This window comes from Rhipicephalus microplus, chromosome 9 (assembly GCF_043290135.1).
Source record: "Rhipicephalus microplus isolate Deutch F79 chromosome 9, USDA_Rmic, whole genome shotgun sequence".
Classification (NCBI taxonomy): Eukaryota; Metazoa; Arthropoda; class Arachnida; order Ixodida; family Ixodidae; genus Rhipicephalus; species Rhipicephalus microplus.
In genome coordinates, this window is record NC_134708.1 from 20,936,201 (window position 1) to 20,955,786 (window position 19,586).

A 19,586-nucleotide genomic window follows, 5' to 3' on the forward strand; every position below is an offset into this window, starting at 1 on the left:
CAATCACCGGTGTGTTGCGTGTAGCGCAATTATTGCGGCTGATGCAGAGCGAGTAGCCAGTTCCCGACCCGTCAACTAGCGAAGCTGATCGGTTCCGCGAAGGCGAACGCGGAAGACCCGAGCACGGGAAAGAAAAGAGACTCCTTCGTTCACACGGTTCACGAGCGGAGCCGCCAAAGTCGCCCCCGTTTGGGACTAGAAGGGGAAGGCTTACTCAGGACAGCGTCTGGCAAAAAGCATATCAGGCGCCACCATCAGAGTTTGTCATTGTTGGCATGCACCGTGCCATTGAGAATGACGCGGGGACGTGACCACTGGGCTGACCGAGACATAAGGCCCGTGTACATGGACGCGACGGGGGCAGGCTGAGTTGAGTGGCGTGTTCAGCTTACCTCGACGCGCCCGAGTTTATATGAACTCGCACGGACGAGTTGAGGTGAGCGGTGATCGCAGCAACGCTTTGCGTCGAGGCGAGCCGAAAGCCCGTCTTCCGGTACCAGTTTCCGCTCCTCCAAGCCTGCGCTCTCGCCTCTCGCCGCTGTGGGCTGCGGTTGTTTACGCAGTTGTCGCTCCGCCACCGCGATGGCTGTCTTGGCATTTTTTCTCAGTTTGCACCAGCTGTACTTTATGGTTGTGTTGGTGTCTTGGCTAACACTGCACAACGCGATGGCAGCAGTGGTTCTGTTGCGGCACAGCGCTCGCCGCAGGCGTATCCGCAGCCTGACGCACCGTCCCCTTTTCACCCCTGGCCGGTCTCTCCAGGAATTCAGCGTGATTCATGGCTTGTAACGCCGTAACGCCTTTCATTTGTGTACCTGATACTGTGGAAAATCCTTCGAAGCCCTACACGCGAGTCATTTTTTGCAATAGTTGTGGCTTGTCGCTAATACGAATTAAGCGGCGCCCTGAACCTCGTCGAAAATTTTAAATTGAAAACAATAAGCAGTTTTTCAATGAAAATGACTAAAGACCCTCATCAATTGTTGGAACAAAGTGTACAGTTCCACCACAATTAAGTGCACCGTGTTCCTCTTGCCTCATACGCTCACCCTGTTTGGCTAATCTGATTTCTGTGGCTTTGGACTGGACAGTGAGATCCTTACACGATGAATTTTTAATCTGAGGGCTTGTAATTTCCATTGGAATGCAATATACATTTTTGAGTAAAATTTCTATCGGCTTACGTAAGCGTTTCTTCAAATTCTTCCAACAGGTCCTTATTTGCTCCCACGTCCACGTCAGGCCCTGTTCCTTGAAACATCTTTCCAGGTCCATAAATAGGTCCTTATTTTTTTGCCGCTTGCTATCGAGCAAATCACTCAGTTTTTTCTCGTTGACTAAAGCTAGCAACGTCGTTATTTCATCATCTGTCCACATGGTGCGTGGAGCCCGCGAGGATGTCATCGTGCCTAGCGCGCGCGTACCGGCCGACAGAGAAAGAGCAACGTCGGAGTGATGGGGCAGGGGAAGCGGAGACGGCGACGGGCGGGAGAGGTCACGAGCCGTCAACTCAGCGCGACCGGTTATACATGCCCTTTCTGAGCGCGGCGAGTTCGGTGAACCTACCCCCTGTCTCCGGGTCGACGGGACTCGCCGCGACGACTCTTCGCCCCGACGCGTCCGCTTATACATGTGGAGGGCGAGTCCAGAAAACCTGTTTATTTCGACTCAACGCGCCCTCGTCGGGTCAATGTAAACGGGCCTATAGTGGCGGCACGGACACGAGCTTATCCTCCCCCGCTATACGTCATTACCGAGTGTTAATAGGATGGCAGGGCACACCTGCATGTACAGCTGGTCAGCGCACAGGGCCAGATGGTGTAATCTCCGCGCTTACGGAAGCTTCTACGAAGTGACGTTTATGAGAAAGCTGATGGACTCCGAGTGTGAGAACGGCTACCGACAAAGGTCGGCCGACACATGACCTGGAATGGGAGAGAGTGTGACACGGGGAGAACCTATCCCCTCTCGTGTTGCATTTCGTAACAGTATTTTACCAATGCAGTGCTTGTTGTGAAAGTGTTTTTGCAATTGGGTGTGGCGATGCAAGCCCACACGTGTAATTGGCTTGTGTGGAGACCCATTGTTAAACCGAGGGTTGAAAAGGGGATGTTTGAATCTGAATTGCGAGAGCGGAGGTTCGGGCTTGGACTCGGGCCTGAGGCTGCAATAAATCGTCTCTTCACCAGACTACGGCTCTTCCTTCGAGCTGCCACCGTGCACTCGAGTCATCGAGGGGACCCATTCCGAACCTCAAACATCTTCCCTCCTTAGCTTTTGTAGAAGCGAATCGAGGAGGAGGAAATTAACTCGAGCCAAAACTACGACATGATAATTAGGTACGCCATCTTATAGGTTTCGGGAATATAGATCACTTGTGGTTAAAATTACGTACATGATCTCCTTGCACTTTGCCTGCCTCGAAATCAAACCCGCGACTTGCTGGTAGAAGTAATGCTAATAAAAGGTTATAACGAAATCATAGTCACGGCTGCACTTACTTGTCCGTTCCCTGGCCTTGCTAGGTTAGACAATATGAGGCTAAGAACAACAATGCATTCAAAGCAAAGGCCCATATCTGTAGATACAGTGTTTATAGAGCTTGGAGATGCCGATTTCCGGTGCGGTTTCTTATTATAACAGTAAACAAACAATAATGGTGTGTGTTTTCTGGCGCCGATGCTCATAAAGTATTTTGCAGCATACATACCTAGTACAGGTTGAGCGATGCGTGGGGCCTTTTATAATATTTACCAATCGATCAGCAGTCTCTATTCGAAAAGATCAGTGGTCATAAAAAGTGAACTAGGACCATGGCTGTATTGTTTCGTTTTAATATCACCCGCAAATTGCTTATACGCTATATGCGTTTGGCATTTCACAACGCTGGTCGCGTAACTTCTTCGGGAGGCTCGGGGCTGTGTTGTGATCTGTGCCACTTGATGCGCAGCTTGGCGAGAAAGCGGGAACGATCAGTTTATCGCAAAGTAGAGAACATATACGGTCCACGAACAATCTCGCAACGCCTGGAAGATGAAATTCTGGGAAGGCAGTCAGGAAGCTCTTTGTTCAATTCTGTAATGAAATAGACCTTACTGGCCGGAATGCCAACAGCAACATTCGATAACAACGACTAGAAATGTCGGAAGAACTCACCTCATGACGTGTGCAGACGTTAAAGCGCCGTAGAGGCAGTGAATATGCTTCTTCCAAATGAACTGCACAACACGAACATTTCTCTTAAGAACGATTTTAATACGAATCCACGCAATATTGTAACGATGACCTCTCCGTTGCGTAAGCTGCTTCCCAACATTGCACATTGCGTTTGTTTAACACATCTGACTAACGGTGGTCTACTGACACTATTACATATTTTGTGTTTATACGTCATCGCCAATCGTTATTATTTTTATTGTGGTGCTAAAGACATGACAAGTCATTGGATCTCATTGCCGGCCCGAATTCGCCATGACATGGCAAGTGGCAGTGAGTGCGACCTCGTGACTGTGCGCCAACAGCGCACCAACACCAAGAGCAAGCGTGCCCACATCTACGCGCAACTGACCTTTTGTTGCTGTATAGATTTAGCCCGTCTGCTTGCCGGGGGTAATACATGCCTTTTGTATACCCCGTTCCTGGAATGCCCTCCCTTCCTTAGTGTTTTTTTCACATTCAATTGTCGGCGTCGTTCCTATTATTCAAATGTCTGGGTGCACGTTAAAGAACCCCAGGTGGTCGAAATTTCCGGAGCCCTCCACTACGGCGTCTCTCATAATCATATAGTGGTTTTGGGACGTTAAACCCCACATATCAATCAATCAATTATTCAAATGTCAGCACACCGTCTGGCCTGACTGATTTCTTAGGACGATTGTTAAATGTTCTTCGACTGGGCGATTTCAATAGGCATGTTCAACTTCAGAAGGCCTTTTATATATGTTGAGAATTGCCCATCCCACCGAATGGAGCGGACCTCCGTGAGTGGTGGGTGGCCGAAACTTCGTAAAGTATGCTTACGGCTATTACGACAAATTTCAAAATTGTCATACGAAGAAACGTAGATGTCTTGCACTGAACTATTTATGCTCACTTATGTCTGTGAGTCTCGGCGTCCAAACCTGCCCGACACCTAAAATACACTTGGTGTATCTGCATGTTTTCATGTTCAGATACCACCTAATTTAAGGTCTTGGAATATTAAGAATAATAGTGGCAAGGGATCCTTTATTTTTTTCAGTTGTAGAGGCGGGTAGAAAAACGATTAGGGGATACTTAAGCTTAGCCGTTAAGAGCTGAATGCGATTGAGTATCCTGTTCTGTCCATTGAAGCACTTAATGCATACTTTTTACTGTATTATGTGACTCGAGAAGTCGTTTACGTACACTGATGTGGCTCCGCTCTCATGATTCCAGTTTTCTGGAGACATCATGCTGACTTGTGAAATATTCTGGAAATTGAATATCATCACTGTGCTAATTCTTGTGATTTGCACGACCGGATGTGACTTCGCGAAAAATTGACTAGGGATACGTGAGTATACAGATGGTGACGTAGATTTTCATCGCTCAATCAATTTTCGCTATGGGAGGAAGTGATTAGTTCCTTTATGACGGCTCTGCTCGTATCACCTAAATACTTTTTTATCACATTTATATTTATACAAATGACAGAAATGAAAATAGGGAGCCAGAGCATGCCTGGCCATTGCCCCGATGCTTGTTCACTTTTGCAGCAGAACTGTTCTGGTGGACGATCGCAGTTTGTCGTCGATAAATAAATTATCAAGATGGCGTGCCGCACATGTGCACTCATTGCCAAAACATTGAGTACAGGTGATTGGAAAGATATGCTGCAACGTGTGGCCCTAATCGGTGTTCCCCGCCCGTGTGTAGTGAGCCGATGTGGTGGGTTGTAGGATTGGTCCAATTTCCGTTGTACGTGTGCGCTACGGGAGTTTAATGGCAGAGCTGCTGTGGTCGCGGAGGAAAAAAACACGGGAGGCGAGGGAACAGGAAGGACAATGAGATGGAGGCAAGGACATAGAAAGAAAGAAAGAGCGAAAACAGAGAAAGAAAGGAAGAGGGAAAGGTCAGAAATATAGAAACAGAACCAAATGAACGCAGAGAAAGAGAGAGACACAGACTACAAAAATATCAAGAAAGGATAGCAAGCGTATAGTCATGTATAAAGTATATCAAGAGTCGAGAAATATGGGTGAGAGGGTATAAAGTCTATAGATAAGCGACGACAGGCTAGGTGCCCACCAGCTATTTTTCTACCAAGACTTGCACGACTTAGTGAGAGCTACGCTATATTTTGCAGGAAGAAGAAAAGGTGATAGTCAGTGTCACTTTATTCATCATAGGAAAAACGTTGACTTTAGCTCTTCACGAGCTTACCGGCTACAATTCATCACTTAGAGTCCACTAAGTTTAAAAATTAAGACATTGTGAGTCACAGCCAGTTGTCCAATAATCAGCGTTAGTATTTTTATATTCATAAATTTCAGGCACAATTTATAGTTTATTTTTTATGAAATTTCATTCTTATTATAAAAGACTATCTTATAGAATTTTCGAAAGTCTTCTCCCCCCCCATGCACACTGCCACCCTTCCCCCCCCCCCCCCTTCTCAAAAAGAATGCCTCGTAGCTGCCCATCAGCTATACAGTACATGGTATAGTATCAAGATGACTAGATAATAAACGCTCAGAAATTCCGAAAGGTAGGTTAAATTCAGAAGATAAATGTTAAGAACCACTTCATTTGCTGTCGTCCACTACGGCTTGTATCGTAACAATGTCGCGGTATTGACACGTAAAACATCAGCAGTTGTTTTCATCAGGTTTCAATAATGCAGTGGGCATAAATTTACGGACAGATATGTCCAGCAGTTAAACTATTTGTTTTTGTTATTGCCAACAGGATACGAACGACGATTACGCTCCTGGGAGGCCGTGCCAGACTAGCGCTGACTGTGAGCCATTCAAGTACTACTGCTGTGTAATACATAGAATAAGCTCGCACAGTATAGACAAAACTGCAAGTCAATCGAAGAGATTTTCCTATTGCAGTGAGTTTAAAGTAGGCTGTAAACGATGATGTCGATAAGATCTCTTGAAGAACCAATGATGCATTTTATCTATCTATCTATCTATCTATCTATCTATCTATCTATCTATCTATCTATCTATCTATCTATCTATCTATCTATCTATCTATCTATCTATCTATCTGTCTATCTATCTATCTGTCTATCTATCTGTCTATCTATCTGTCTATCTATCTATCTGTCTATCTATCTGTCTATCTATCTATCTATCTATCTATCTATCTATCTATCTATCTATCTATCTATCTATCTATCTATCTATCTATCTATCTGTCTGTCTGTCTGTCTGTCTGTCTGTCTGTCTGTCTGTCTGTCTGTCTGTCTGTCTGTCTGTCTGTCTGTCTGTCTGTCTGTCTGTCTGTCTGTCTGTCTGTCTGTCTGTCTGTCTGTCTGTCTGTCTGTCTGTCTGTCTGTCTGTCTGTAGGCTTATGCCACAGGAGCGAAAAAGAGACACGCCTGAACGATAACCGATGCCAGCCCGGAACGTGAGCCGTGGCTTCACGTACCACGGCCTAGCGCCTTCTTTATTTTCTTCTGTCGCCATCGCGCGCTCTCCGGTTTGCGCGCCGCCCGAACGAGGGCGCTACAGGGCCCCCCGTGTGGACTGGAAGTCGGAATGTGACATGCCGTTTGTGGTATTCCAACGGAAGATCAGTCGTAGATGAGAGGCTTTCTAGGGTGGTCTCCAGGTACGCCGGCTTGAGTCGGTCCAAGCTGACTGTCTCTTCACGGCCGTTCTGAACTAGAGTGGCAGTTTTGGGGGTGCGGTGAAGGACGCGGAATGGTCCGTCGTAGGCTGGTGTCAAAGGTGGTCTGACCGCGTCATGGCGCATGAAAACATGTGTTGCAGTGGCCAGATCAGGGTGGGCGAATATGGTCTTGCGTTTGGAAGGTCTGGGTGGAGTGGGCCGGAGGTCTTGAACGCAGTCGAGGAGGCGTTGTAGGAATTGCTGTGGCTGGTCTGGTAGCTTCGTTAACGTGAAGAAGTCTCCCGGAAGCCGTAGGGAGGTGCCATACACCAGCTCTGCTGTTGAGAACTGCAGGTCTGCCCGGATGACAGCTCGTAAACCTAAGAGCACCAGTGGCAAGGCATCAACCCAGGTGGCTCTATTGAGGCGGGTAGTCAAGGCGGTCTTCAGTTGTCGGTGAAGGCGTTCCACCATGCCGTTGGCGCAGGGATGATAAGCCGTGGTACGGCAATGTCTGGCTCCGAGGATGCGAATAAGGCAAGTAAACAGCGAGGACTCAAACTGACGTCCACGGTCTGTTGTCACGGTGCCAGGACAGCCAAAACGGGATACCCACGTAGAAATGAAAACGCGGGCGACTGTCTCGGCTGTGATATCTTGAATTGGAACAGCCTCTGGCCAGCGTGTGAAGCGATCGACCATGGTCAATATATAACGGTACCCCTGAGACACTGGTAGAGGGCCCACAATGTCTAGATGAACATGGTCGAAAGGACGGCCGGGTGGAAGGAAAGGTTGGGGCGGCGTCTTAGTATGACGGGAGACCTTTGTCATCTGGGAGGGCAGGCACATGCGGGTCCAAGCGCGCACATCACCGTTGATTCCGGGCCAGATATAGCGTTGGGTGAGAAGACGTTGAGTAGCCCGAATGCCAGGGTGACAGATGTCGTGTAAGGAGTGGAAAACGGTGCGTCGTAATGAAGCGGGAACGAAAGGGTGGGGAAGGTTAGCTGAGACATCGCACCACAAGCGCTCAGATGATAATGGATGAGGCACCAGGCGTAGTCGGAGAGAACGGGGGTTCTCCCGAAAAGCGGCAAGCTCTCTATCATCCTGCTGTGCCGAGGAGAATGAGGCCCAGTCGATGGTTGGCGGTGGAGAGTCAACCGCGGCTATACGAGAAAGGGCATCTGCGGCGGTGTTGTCAGCCCCTTTCACGTGGCGGATGCCAGTCATGAACTCAGATATATAAGCCAGATGGCGGAGTTCACGGGGCACGTACTTGGATGAGTTAGTGCGGAAAACGTACGCCAGTGGCTTATGGTCAGTCAGCACGTAAAACGAGCATCCTTCCAGGAAATGCCGAAAGTGCTGTATTGCAGCGTAGATGGCTAGTAATTCCCGGCCAAAGACGCTGTAGCGGGTCTCAGCAGGAAGTAGCTTCCGAGAGTAAAACGACAAGGGTCTCCACTCGGAGTTAATGCACTGCTGTAAGACGGCTCCGACGGCCACGCTGGATGCGTCCACCATCAACCGAGTAGGGGCGTTGCTGCGTGGATGAATGAGAAGCATGGCGTTATCGACCGCTTGCTTAGCAGCAGCAAAGGCGGCCTGGGCCTCTGACGACCAAGGAATGGCGGAGGACGGGCCGGCGGTCGACCGAAGGAGGTCGGTGAGCGGTCGTAGCAGTTCGGCACAGTGTGGTATGAAGCGCCTGGAAAAATTCACAAGTTCAGGAATTGGCGTAATTGGCGCAGTGTTGTAGGCTGAGGATAATCCTGAATTGCTTTAACGTGGGACCGGAGAGGGCGTATTCCTTTGGATGATATGTGATGGCCCAAGAACTCGAGCTCAGATGCGCCGAAAGTACACTTAGAGGCGTTCACAACGAGGCCGTATTGCTGCAGACGTTGGAACAGAGCGCGTAGATGGTGCTCATGATCTTCAGGTGTGCGGCTGGCGATTAGGACATCGTCAAGGTACGCAAACACAGTAGGAAGACCCCGTGTGACCTCAGAAATGAACCGCTGGAAAGTTTGAGCCGAATTGCGGAGTCCAAAAGGCATCCGCACGTATTCAAACAACCCAAAGGGCGTCATGATGGTGGTCTTAGGTATGTCGGCGGGCTCGACAGGAATCTGGTGGTACGCCTTAACAAGGTCCACTTTGCTGAAAATTGTGCAGCCGTCGAGGCGCGATGTAAAATCCTGGATGTTAGGTAGAGGATAGCTGTCGTGGATAGTCTTGGCGTTCAACGCTCGATAGTCTCCGCAAGGACGCCAGTCACCAGGATCACGCTTTGGCGCCAAATGCAGCGGAGAAGCCCAAGCGCTTGACGACGGGCGGATAATGCCGAGCTGCAGCATGTGGTCAAACTCCCGTTTAGCAATAGCTAGGCGGTCTCCGAACAGGCGGCGTGGTCGAGCGGCTGCCGGTGGACCCCGGGTGACGATGTGGTGTGTCACCGTATGTTTAGGCGGCTGAGTAAGGTTGCACGGTTTAGTTAACTCCGGGAAACTCGCCAAGATTTTTTCGAACGGTGAGGAAGGTATCAGTATGCGGATGGCCATTGGAGCGATGTCGGACAGGACTCCCGAGATGGAGAGGCGAGTCTTACCATCTATGAGGCAGCGCTGCCGTACGCTGACATCCAAATCGAAGTATGAGAGGAAGTCCGAGCCGATGATCGGTTGAACCACGTCTGCGATGACGAAAACCCACCGGAAAATGCAGCGAAGGCCGAAGTCGAGGGTGAGAGATCGGAGCCCATACGTTGCTATAGACGAGGCGTTGGCTGCACGAAGCACTTGCCCCTGTGACTTTGAACGATCAGCCTTAGTCGGGGGCACAACGCTAATTTCCGCGCCCGTATCTATAAGGAACCTGGCGCCCGATAGCTGGTCCGTGATCATAAAAAGGCGGCTGGGACGAGAAGGGAGATCACACGCCGCCGTCAGTGATCCCGGCAGGCGTTTCCCTGCCACGAACATGGGGGTGTACACTTCGTGGCTCGGTGTCGGAAATGCCGGTGGTACCAGCAGAGGGGTGGAGGGCTGGGACTCCGAGCATTTCGTGTGCGTGGAAGAGGTCGACGACCGAAGCGAGGCGAACGAGTCTCCTGCAGGGGCTCCGGAGTGAGGCAATGGAAGCGGCGAGTTCGTCGATGCGGCCCTCAAGGCGCGAAATCGCTGTCTGCTGGTGGTAAGACAGCGTTGACAGATGGGGAGGTTGCTTCATGAACCTGATCGGCGAGCTCCGCCAAGCGATCGAGATTGACGTCGCCGGCCGCCGCGAGGACGAGGCGGATTGGCTGAGAAAGGCGTTGGAGGAAGAGCTCGCGAAGCAACGCTGAGTGGGCAGAGACGTCGTGTTTCCCAAGAAGCTGTCGCATTCGGCGCAGTAGTTGGGAGGGGCGCCTGTCGCCAAGGTCCCCCTCTGCAAGGAGCTGCTGTGGGCGGACGCGTTCCGAAGGCATGAATCGTTCCAGCACCTTGGTTTTAAGGTGCTGATATGGCGTAGTGTCCGAGGGGTTGGAGAGGACGTCGGAGAGCTCGCTGGCAACGTCAGGAGGAAGGACGGAGGCTACGTGGTAGTAGCGTGTCGTTTCCGAGGCGATGCGGTAAAGGGAGAATTGCGCCTCGACCTGATGAAAGCAAACTTGCGGGTCCTGTGGCCAGAAAGATGGGAGACGCAGTTGCACGGCCGAGACGTCCTGCGGATGTGAGGCTTGTTCGGTTGCGGGTGCATTCGAGTCAGTCATTCTCTTCGTCCGGGTCACCACTTGTAGGCTTATGCCACAGGAGCGAAAGAGAGACACGCCTGAACGATAACCGATGCCAGCCCGGAACGTGAGCCATGGCTTCACGTGCCACGGCCTAGCGCCTTCTTTATTTTCTTCTGTCGCCATCGCGCGCTCTCCGGTTTGCGCGCCGCCCGAACGAGGGCGCTATCTATCTATCTATCTATCTATCTATCTATCTATCTATCTATCTATCTATCTATCTATCTATCTATCTATCTATCTATCTATCTATCTATCTATCTATCTATCTATCTATCTATCTATCTATCTATCTATCTATCTATCTATCTATCTATCTGTCTGTCTGTCTGTCTGTCTGTCTGTCTGTCTGTCTGTCTGTCTGTCTGTCTGTCTGTCTGTCTGTCTGTCTGTCTGTCTGTCTGTCTGTCTGTCTGTCTCTAAATCTGTCTGTCTCTGTGGTACGTCTTTGTGCTCTCGAGGTCGTTTTGATATCTTTATATATGCAAACGTTTGCATAAAATCCTGTGATGGGTGCCTTGCGAACGTGAATGACTGATCGGAATATAATTCGACCTAGAAGACAGTTATGTCGAAAAAATTATAGGGAATGTTATGAGTAGGAATTGTAATTTAATTGTGAAAAAAAGGTGGACAAAAAATGACACCTTATTCACGGGGTGAATAATGAAGAGTGGGGCGAAGCTAGGACCGTACGCCACTACCACGCCGCTTCGGCCTCCCGTTGTACTGCAGAGTCCTCGCGGCACGCTTCTACCTCGCGCGCCCGCAATTCGGGGGCCCTTCTTCAAGCGCGAGCCGCCGCCGCCCTGCGTGCATGCTGCTCAGCAGCCTTGTCCATCCTCCGTCACTGAGCCGATGCATGCGCGTGCGAGGCAAAATGGCGCTTTTATTGTACTATAGAGCGCCCCCTGGTGCACGGTGCCGCCGAAGAACATCCGATCGTAGTCGCGCGATTGTCTTTCTCTCCTTCCGCACGTGAGACGTCGATACCTATTTTCCACAAGTAACGCCCTCTAGTGTCGTACCATTTGCATTTCTCAGCGTACGGTACAAGTACAGCCCTCTGTGGCTGGTTCAAGACTTAAGGGGCGCTTACCCACAACGGGGACGCACAAGCCACGCCACAAGAAGCTTCGCGCCTAAAATCAACTTGCCGCCTGACGGGGACCTTACCGGCGACTCTCAAATAACGCGTCCTATGCTCTGCCAACTGACCGACAGGGACAGTCGTGTTCGCCCTCCTCCCTCACCCGAATTTACAATGTGGGGCATGTACAAGTGTTCTAAACCTGGGTGCGTTTAAACGGGTGAATGACCGACGCTGTAGAGTCTCCGTAGAGTTCTGGCCGCCCCGTTTTACCGCACAGTCGATGACGACAGTGCCTGAGGTAAGCACCTGTAGGATTTCCCCGGCCCGCGCAGAATCTTGTAAAGGACATTAGCGAAGTTGGTGAGCGACACATGTGTGCTACCTTTTGCAGCGCTTCTTCGAGTTCCTGCTTATTACCGCAGCTGAGACACGCGTCCTCTGCAGTGAGTTACGGCAGGTTGTTTCCGCCTGCACATGCAGAGCCGAATAGACACCGACGAGAGTAACACGCGCTTGCTTAGCGAGGCTCTGGCATCCTGACTTGGTCCGACTCTGTGGATCAGTGAATGCGCGGTGCTCGGCTGCTCACCCGAAGGTCGCGGGTTTGATGCCGGCCGCAGCAGTCGCATTTCGGTGCAAGCGAAATGGTAGAAGTCCGTGTACTGTGCGATGTGAGTGCACGTTAAGGAACACCAGGTGGTCGATTCTTCTGGAGCCCTCCATTACGGCGTCTCTCATAATTATACCGTGGTTCTGGGACGTTGAAGCCCACATGGTAAGGCATCCTCACTTGCTTGGCACCGGAGTCAGCCGCATGTTTTTTCAACATTTAAGCAATCTTAGGTTAATTATCGCCTTGGATCTTGGTTATTTTTGTTAGTTATATTATCTTAGGCCTCGTTCGTTTAGTTCAACCCGGTTTTGAGCATTCATGAATTTGTTATGGGCCTCAATTTATCACTTCATTCTGAGCGTGACAACGCCGTATGAGATCTGTGGATGGATGACACACCCAGCCTCTGAAGTGCTACGCATCTAAAATATCAGCGTATACATGGAGCTTCACACTTGCTCAGAGTTGTCCTTGTACCACCACATTTGATTAAGGAGTGAACACAACCTATAGTAAATTGGTGTCAGTACACTATAAAGCGCTTTTTTTTTATTCTTTTGCCACGACGAGCGCGCTGGAGGCTGCAGAGGGGCTCACAAAGATGCAAGAAGCTTTGTCAGCACGACATCACCTTGAGCGCGTTTTCACGGCCATCGAGATAGCCAATCGCCAAATCCTTCCGATGACGTAGTCGGGCCCGTCGATGACGTAACTTGCCGTAACGTAGCGACGTAACAGTACATTACCTGCCATATGTCGGCCAATATTTGCTTCACATATTTACAAGCGCCTCAGCGTCAGATCAGCACCAATTATTGACCATGTTTAAGACATCTTCAGGAGACATTTAAGACGCCCTTCATGTGTGTGACTGGTCAATTACACTATTACTATTTTCTTTCCCGCTGAGGGTCTTTATGCTTCAAACCGTTATCACACAGAGAACTAATATTTAGACCCAAATGAAAACCTTAAGTAGCGTGCACTTACAAATTTATAATGATCCTGTCATATTAAAACCCCTCTCTTCAACATTGTGGTATGCTTCTTTTGTTGTTGTTTTCAGAATATGTATGTCACCGGTCACACGGACTTGAAAATGTTGGCAGATGTGAATTCTATACTAGAGCCAGACCTGGTGGTTGAATGGAGGTCCGTGTTAATATTACAACTCGTACGAAAGAGGCAGCGACAAGGAAGAAGACCAACATGTGCCGATACTCTCCTCAAAGAACTTTACATTCTCTTGACGAAAAAAAACTATTCATGCTTGTCTAACCACTGAAAGATATGGTGTATTGGTTTCTTGAGTGTACGACACGTCTGTTATGTTCACAGAAGTAAAAAATTTGCCGAGTCCCTTAAGCTAATGTCAATGAGATTGCAAGAGACAGTCTGTGCTCTGGGAGGCTCATTTAACCAAACCACTAGTGATTTATTTTGTACATATTAACGTACGCCTATTCACAATTTAGCATTTCTATTCATTCTTGTTTCACACTTGGCCTATAAATAAATGGAAGTTCGTTATTTATCGCAAAGCTGATTATTTTCCAATATAGGCCAAGTACTTGAGTGGTAGACAGAATATTAAGTGGGCAGATGAGATTACGAAGTTCACAGCTGTAACTAGCAGCAAAAAGCATAGGACAAGGTTAATTGGGCAGCGGAACATGACAAAGGCATTTGCTGTGCAGTGGGCCTACTGAGGCTTTCCGAAAAAGGAACAAGCCCCTAAAAATCTTAGTAAATCCACGGATTCATTGATGTAAGAGGGGCGAAACGTCCGTCCGTTCGTTCGTCCGTCCGTTCGTCTGTCCGTCCATGCCTCTGTTCGTCCATCCGTCCGGACGCACGGACTGAAACACGGACGGACGGACAGACAGACGGACCGACGGATGCACGGACGGAAAGAAGCACAAGCGGGCGGACGGAAGCACGGACAGATGGATGGTCGAACGGACGGATGCACGGACGAATGGAGGGACGGACGCTTCGGTCCACTAATCATCATTCACTCCGTGGATATGCTGTTAAAAGCACTAGCGCCATCTAGTCATGTTATTTGCAAGGACATACACGCTACTCCATGTGTTAAGCAACTCATACACTAGAGGTGACTACATACTACTACTACTACTACTACTACTACTACTACTACTACTACTACTACTACTACTACTACTACTACTACTACTACTACTACTACTACTACTACTACTACTACAGTGAAGGGAACGTCCTACGGCCTAAGGAGCTTCGTCCCTATAACAAAACAAAACAAAACAAAACACACGCAAGAACGCGCATCCAGGGCGAATGAAAAAAAGTAAGAACGTGAGACGTTTCGTTTCGAAGTGAACATTTTGGTTGATCCATGTGTTATGCATGCCTCCCAAACGCACGGGACTGTTCAAGCACGACGGCGGCCGTTGGCTGTTTCCTTTACATGTGTACAGATGAAGCTGCAACAAATCTCTCTCTCTCTCTCTATTTTCTTGGCAACTTATCTGTTGCGTTTGGAACGATCAACCATTGTGGTTTTCTTTTGTTTTTATGGCTGTGGATTCGCAACCTGAAAATACCCCCCTCCCTTTTTTTTGTAATGTGAAATGGCCTTAAGAAGGCAATGGAGGCCTTACCGGGATGACTGAAGCACGAAAACCTATTTCATGCGCGTCCCCCCCCCCCCCCCCAAAAAAAAAGTCGTAATCACCTGTCATGACGTCAGTCTAGTTTGCGCGCCCATTGGTACATGTCCATGCTCATCTGTATGAGGAGAAACTTCTGCTGCACGCTAAAATTTCACCTGGCTGCAGAATCATTACAGATACTCATTTAGCTTTTATCCAGGCCCCGCCGCCGTGGTCTAGTGGCTAAGGTACTCGGCTGCTGACCCGCAGGTCGCGGGATCGAATCCCAGCTGCTGCGGCTGCATTTCCGATGGAGGCGGAAATGTTGTATGCCCGTGTGCTCAAATTTGGGTGCACATTAAAGAACCCCAGGTTGTCGAAATTTCTGGAGCCCTCTACTACAATGTCTTCTATAACCATATGGTGGTCTTGGGACGTTAAACCCTACACATCAATCAATCAATCAATCAATCAATCAATCAATCAATCAATCAATCAATCGGCTTTTATCCACAATAATCATGCGGCATTTCATTCCAATACCACTTGGTATTTGATTGAACCCATTTCTCCACCTTTGAGTTTAACATTCCGCGGCATCCTAAAGTTGCACCTGACCGTAAAATGATCACATCTTCTTATTTAGCTTTTATCCACAATAATCTTGCAGTATATCATCCCCATACCACCTGATATTTGATTGTAACCAATGAAGGTGATGTGCCTCATATGTTATTACTGCATCTTTCTAGGGTTCCAGGTTAAATGAGGACATATATCTTGGGACGCAGCGCCAGGACTATTGTCTCTATGACAATATACAAATCGAGGAGTGATTGTTCTCCTAAATGACGTTGCCTATTCCTCTCTACGATGAGCAAAACGCATTTTTTTTCTTTCAGCTACTACCGGCGTCATACGAATCCTTCTATTTGTGTTTCAGTGGGATGATATATGTAGTCTTTTGCCAGGGCAATGCTTATGAACGATGATAAAGCAAGGAAAAGTCTGCATTAGTGGGGAAACTTTGTACAAGAAACACACGGTGCCCTTTATAAAATTCCTTGAAGGCTAAAGTTATTTCGTTCATTATTTTAGGTCGATTGTATTCTTCTAGCACATGGTAAGCTTTGTGCAACTAACGTGTTCTTTGCCATGCCTCCAGGGTCTGAGGCATTCCATAAAGAGTTTTAAGATCTCCCTATTTAAATTCACTTTGGGCTATTCAAACTCCTGAAAACTCTCTGCTATATTCGGTCGCAACTTTTCTTTACAGCACTGTGAAAGCAGCAGAATCGACGGGCATGCCAGCTACCGTGCCACAAAAGAGTATTTAAGTTCACTGATAATTTTCTCTTTGGCCTCGCTAAAATATATAGTGCTTCATGTTGTTAGAGGTATAGCGCATCCAGGACGGGACGGAAAAGAAAACACAGAACACGTACACGGCGCTATACCTCGAACAACATGAATAACCAACAAGCCCACCGTGCAACCTTAGTCGATATACTGCTTCATTTATTATGAGACTGAAACTGGTGTGGGAAGTTGCCGGCAAAATGCAGTTATTGTTTACAAGAACGACTTTCCTTTCCTTTCCATTTCCTATCAAAGCCCACCACCTTATCAAAGCCCACAGGTTTTCCCAAAGAAAAAAAAAAGTGCGTCTGGGACGTCAGTGTGTGGCGCAAATCTGCTGTTTAGTTTTTCAAGAAAAGTAGAGTCGTAATAGGACACTAAAGTATACACTGAACAATCGAAACGTTTCTCCCATTCATAATTTTTATAAATGTGATTTCTATGAACGTTAGTTTTGTGAGCAAGCCAAACCGAAAGCAACCGAAAGCTTCCGTATTACTTGCGCAGCAACACGATTGCGCGGGAGTCCCGCCTCCCTAACCTTCGTTCCAATGTCAAGATAAGGTCGCCGAGTATAGAGTCCAAGGGCCTTGTACCCCAATATATAAGGGGCGCCGTGTGTTTCTTGTCTAAGGTTTTCCCACTCACGCATACTTTTCCTTGCTTTATCATCGTTCCTAAGCGTTGCCCTGGCAAAAGACTGCATATATCAACCCACTGAAGCACAAATCGAAGGATTCGTAAGACGCCGGTAGCAGCTGAAGAGGAAAAAAAAAAGCTTTTTGCTCATCGTAAAGATGAATAGGCTATGTCCTTTAGGAGAACATTCACTGCTCAAATTGCATATTGTCATAGAGACAGTAGTGTTGGCGCTGCGTCCCAACATTTACGTCCTCCTTACCCAAGCCTTCGCGCTACATCATACTCCCTTTCGGTTCTGTTTGCAAACAGAAGACAGCCAAGAGATTTCAGTAAGCAAAAACGTGGTTGCTGACCGCCTAGAGGTCCCCGGCACTAAAACATTTTTATTTTCTCTTCAGTAAGAAGCTGATGGCCTGCTCGAAGCCTTTCAAGTTCACTACCTGTTAGCGATTTGCGTAAAGAGGCAGCTTCTGTACTAGCTTCAAGTGATGAAGCTTCTGATTGAACACTATGTCACGTTCACAGCTCCTCCGCTGGTTCAGTTTATGCCCTTTTGGACACTGTCACTGTGTCACGGCCTTCTGTTCAGGAAGCCTTAAAATAACGCTCTCTCTTTCTACCCAAGCTTAGGAACTGTAAGCCTAGCCTAATCTTTGGCCTCAGCCCAGAAATTCAGAGGATTAATTCCGAATCGTGCAGGAAGGCACGACACTTTAGTGACCTTCCACTGAAACATCGCAGATTTTCTAATGAGCACCGAGATTCCCAGCTAGCTGTCCGTGGATATGTGAAATTGCATGCATTGTTAAACCACCTGCACGCCTTTGCAGGCTTAAGGGTAACAAACTGGGCAGTTTTGTAAATGTAATCGTATAACCTTTTTCAATCACTGTCTTTGACATGATATAGCGCTAAGAGCTCCAGCGAGACTTTTCAGAGGCAAAATACAGAACTGTAAAACACTTGTGCCTTTCGAAAAATATGCATAGATAGGTATACGTAATCGATTTTCCCTTCTCCTCCAATCACGCGTACTGCGATGAACAAATAGAATACATCAATGAAGTAAAATTTGTGGATTCGCTAGAGGCCTCACTTTGTGTGTAAAATGTCAGAGCTGTCATTTTGTAATGCAGCCTGGCTATAAATGAAATACACTAACCTAACAGCACGTTAAAGCGCCGCTTATACTTTCCGTGTTACTGTTCTTTGTAAACAGGGAGGCCTTGCATACACGTTATATTTCGCACAACAACCTATGCACATTTTAGTATGTGCAAACACTCTATAGTTTAGTACGGGGGTGTATTTTGTGCATGCTTTGTATCTGTTGTGAAAACTTACATGTGCTTATCATGTGATTTTTAGTTGCGAAGCAGCTTTCGCTAGGAGCTGTGTCCGTACATCGGCGACCGTCCGTTCCCCACTACGCATGCGCAAACTCTTCAACCTCTCCTCGCGCTAACGCGGGGAGGTGGGGGGGGAGAAGGAGGCGGCAGAGCACTGCTTCCGCTTCGTTGCTATTCTCTCCGCCATAGCTGTGTGGTCGTTTGCAATGCGGCGCTCGCTCGCTGCGTTGCACTCTCCTAGCAGCGCTTGGTGTTCACTTTGCGGCACACACACACGGCAATACACGCAAATGAGAGGAGGGGTAATATAAGCGGTGCACAACACATACACAACACCACACGCAAATGAAACATACGCGGAAACATACAAATGGAAACAACAAGTGAAAACACAAGTGAGCACCAGCATTGCTTCGCATCCCCACGTCTCTTTAGAGGAAAGCGGTGTAAATGTTTTTACCATAACTGTCAGTGGCAGCATGCTAACCGTCTCAGCAGTATTCATTATTGCGCTGTCAAAGAATGCACTTTGCCAGATCAAGCACCGTTCCACCACTCAGCGTTAAACTTCCTACATGAAAAAAAATTGTAGGCGTTTATGATACATCGTTTACTTCCAAGGGTAAGCTTCCGGTATAAAAAAATGACATATTTTTTGTGTTGACTGATCGTAAGCTACGGAATGTTTTTATGGTTGCTCTTTCGTTCGCAGCATCCAGATTAATACCGCGGTTTGACCTTAAAAACAGGATGGGAAATAATTGATTGACAATCGTTCAATGCGCCAAAACGTTCATCAAGTGCTTCAATGTTATGCTTCGATGTTGATGTTAGTTCTGATTTAGCATATACAACCTTAGAGCCTGTAATGCGCTCCTTCTCTGTGTGTCTTTCTTCTTGCGGTGTTTTAGGCGCCTAAAAGATTCCCTCAACATGTAATACAGTTGGAATATTAAACGAGTGTAATGTTGTCTAATAGGTTAGGCAACCTTTTTTATTTCTTAAATTATGGAAGTGTTTAACCCTAACCATCTTAGATGCATATTGGAAGGAAACAGTGCGAAAAACGAGAAACCAGACGAAGGAGGATGCATACAGAGCTATGGGAGAAAGTGTGAGAGTGGAGAGATAACACCTGCCGGCACGCGGACACCGCCGCGGACTACGCCGGATGCCTGACATAGCCCGACTAAGAAATGCTCTCGCATATAAAATCAGTGTATCTTCATAAAATGAATTACCACGAGTGAGTAAGGGTATAGGTCCTAAAGTCTATAATGTCTGCTTCGAAACCACTGACAAGAATATAGGA

General features: G+C 47.9%; 1 long non-coding RNA gene across 1 annotated transcript in view; it reads right to left on the reverse strand.

The window, feature by feature from the left end:
• Positions 1 to 2,695, reverse strand: part of LOC142771278 (uncharacterized) — a 13,834-nt gene extending 11,139 nt beyond the window's left edge. The window contains exon 1 of the long non-coding RNA XR_012885858.1: positions 2,502 to 2,695. This is a non-coding gene — a long non-coding RNA (uncharacterized LOC142771278). The remainder of the gene's footprint in view (positions 1 to 2,501) is intronic.
• Between the last annotated feature and the right edge of the window lie 16,891 nt (positions 2,696 to 19,586).